The sequence below is a fragment of the Sinocyclocheilus rhinocerous genome, unplaced genomic scaffold (genome assembly GCF_001515625.1).
Source record: "Sinocyclocheilus rhinocerous isolate Xijiao unplaced genomic scaffold, SAMN03320098_v1.1 scaffold1614, whole genome shotgun sequence".
Classification (NCBI taxonomy): Eukaryota; Metazoa; Chordata; class Actinopteri; order Cypriniformes; family Cyprinidae; genus Sinocyclocheilus; species Sinocyclocheilus rhinocerous.
In genome coordinates, this window is record NW_015641054.1 from 66,628 (window position 1) to 69,523 (window position 2,896).

General features: G+C 34.9%; 1 protein-coding gene across 1 annotated transcript in view; it reads right to left on the reverse strand.

Moving 5' to 3' along the window:
- tppp (tubulin polymerization promoting protein) overlaps positions 1 to 776 on the reverse strand; it is an 18,789-nt gene extending 18,013 nt beyond the window's left edge. Inside the window, exon 1 of the mRNA XM_016570874.1 lies at positions 638 to 776. The gene's annotated coding sequence lies outside the window, so the exon portion shown is untranslated. The remainder of the gene's footprint in view (positions 1 to 637) is intronic.
- Between the last annotated feature and the right edge of the window lie 2,120 nt (positions 777 to 2,896).

Sequence of the window (2,896 nt, forward strand, 5' to 3'; positions counted from 1 at the left end):
AGACGTATGAATGGATAGACAGACATATAGATGGATGGATGGATGTATAGATGGAAAGATAGACAGATGGATGGAAGTATAGATGGATAGACATATAGATAAATGGATGAACAGATGAATGGATAGATAGACATATAGATGGATGGATGGATATAGATAGATGATGGATGGACGTATAGATAGATAGATAGAGATCAATCGATCGATCGATAGATAATCATCTGTATTTTGATTTATGTATTTTAAACGTGGATCTTGTTGGTTCCTCTCCGCCGGTATTTATGTAATCGCTCTATACATTAGCAGCATCACACAGGCGTTATATAAACTCAGCAGAGCATCACGAAGAAACACGTGATCCTTGTTATTGTCATGAACGCTGTGTGCGACAATACTGACAAACACAACAAAACCAGCACGGAATTACGCAACGAAGCAAAAATGAAAGTAAATCAAACCGACTTCCGTGACAACCATCAATAATCAAGCGCAAAAATCTGCTCGTTTTGTTTTTGAGGTAAAATGACAAATACATAAACGCGCTCGTGATCAATCACGCAATATTTCAGCTTCAGACGCGATTGATCGGACGATATGAGGGCAACGCGCCGCTGTAACGGACAAAACACAGTCTTACCTGAATGACGCCTCTGTCGTTTTCTTCTTTCTGTCAGTATCTAGAGGAACATGTTTATATTAGACATCCGCGGGAATGAGAGGCGCGGCGCGACGCGACGCTCGCTGCGATCCGCGCGTGAATGTGCGCTGTGCTGCTGAGCGCGCGATGAGGACGATCCGACGCCGCGCGGTGATTGGCTGCCCGCTTGAGTTTATTTATTTATTTTTATTTAGTCATTTAGCAGACGCTTTTTCCAAAGCGACTTACAAATGAGAGTTCACATGAGAACAAATAGTTTATTAATAAACAACAACGTTTTACTATGAGCTAGCTAATATATATTTAAAAACACCAACTACAAAAAATAAATAAATAATAAAATAAGTAGCACGGGTATATTTGTAGCAATAGCCAAAAATACATTGTATGGGTCAAAATGATCGATTTTTCTTTTATGCCAAAAATCATTAGGATATTAAAGATCATGTTTCATGAAGATATTTTGTAAATTTCCTACCGTAAATATATCAAAGCTTCATTTATATAATTTACCCTTATGACTGGTTTTGTGGTCCAGGGTCACATATTGTCATGTCCAATTGCTTATATTATGATCGTCAACCCTGTTACACCACTTAACATAATTTTTACTATCTAAAAAGTAATTAATTATTCACAATGTCATAGAATGGAAGAGTCCAAAAAATGCATTACGATTGACACTAAACATGCTTACATACAAACATTCAAATGAGTGAAAATGCAGGAAGAGGATGTTTTCAGTAGGCTGGATAATGTTTCTCTCACAGGGAATAGCTGTTTCCTTTCACAGTAATCAAGATGAAGCCTGTTAATGCTGGAATGCAGGAAAGATGAGTAAATAAACAGCAGCTCTGAGGTCTGTGTGTCCTGCAGCGATGCATCTCTTCACAGGGATTGAGAATAAAGCTTCAAATCCACGAAATGTTACACAACTAGGGTTCTGGACCAGGATTACATAATAGGCACTCAGGATAATATAAGGGAGACCAGGACTAGATGTCACACTTCTCAGTTTGTGCCAGGAATTTCAGACTATCAAAAAAAAAAAATTTTTTTTTAAGTCAAAATAAATTAACAAAAATAAATCAATAAATAAAATAAAGAAATATGGTGATACTGTAATTAATTTGTAGGACAGAATTCAGAAAAATTACTAAAATTTCAGATTGTTTTAACTAGATATTTAAACCGAAATGATGCGACTGAGTGATCTTGATCTTGTGCTGTATTCATCACTCAGCAGCACCATCTAGCGCTGCATCAAGCCTTTATTTCAAAATATAAAAATAGCAAATATAATTCATTAATCTTATAGTTGCAACGGTGTCATAAAATTGTTTTGCATTTCGTCCTTAATGAGTTATTATAAATCATCTTAAAATAAACCAGCTGTACAATGTAAACAACATACTGTATGTTACAGAAACAGAACTTTAAATTCATCAGAGAGTGCATGTCTGTATAAGACCGTTTCTGCCACAGAAGAAAAAAAATATATAAAGGTAATTGCAACTTTTTATCTCACAATTCTGACTTTTATTCTTGCAATTCTGAGTTTATATCGTACAGGTCTGATTTTTTTGTGGTGTTTGCATATATATATATATATATTAGTTAGTGTTGGGGGAACACATATATACATACAGTGTTGGGGAAAGTTACTTTTAAAAGTAATGCATTACAATATTGCGTTACTCCCTAAAAAAGTAACTAATTATGTTACTTAGTTACTTTTTATGGAACGTAATGCGTTGCATTACTTTTGAGTTACTTTTGAAATCTGGGCAGGGCTTGCTTGTTTGCTTTTAATATAAAAAAAGTATGTAAAAGCCCTTTCACAACAGAAGTGAAATGAATACGCCTCAGGCTGAAGGAAAAGTAAATTCACGTCTGTACAGTAGAGGGCGCCGCTCAAACAAATTGCATGAAGAATATGACGCAGGAGAAGAAAGTTCAACACTATTCAGCAATAACACAAATGAAACACAAATGCGTCATTTTTGCTTAGTATGGTTGAATTGGATCATCGAAGGTCATTAGCAAAGACATTGGCTAATAAAATGGGATTAAATACATAAATAATATTTGTCTTATTTAACATATTTAATTATTGCAGGTTTGCGTCATATTCTGAGTTTAAATTCATTTTGATGAATACTAAATCTGTTTTTTGTGAGCGGGATGAATTAATGCACATTCACATTTAGTCTAGAACTACAGTAACATCATGTTCAC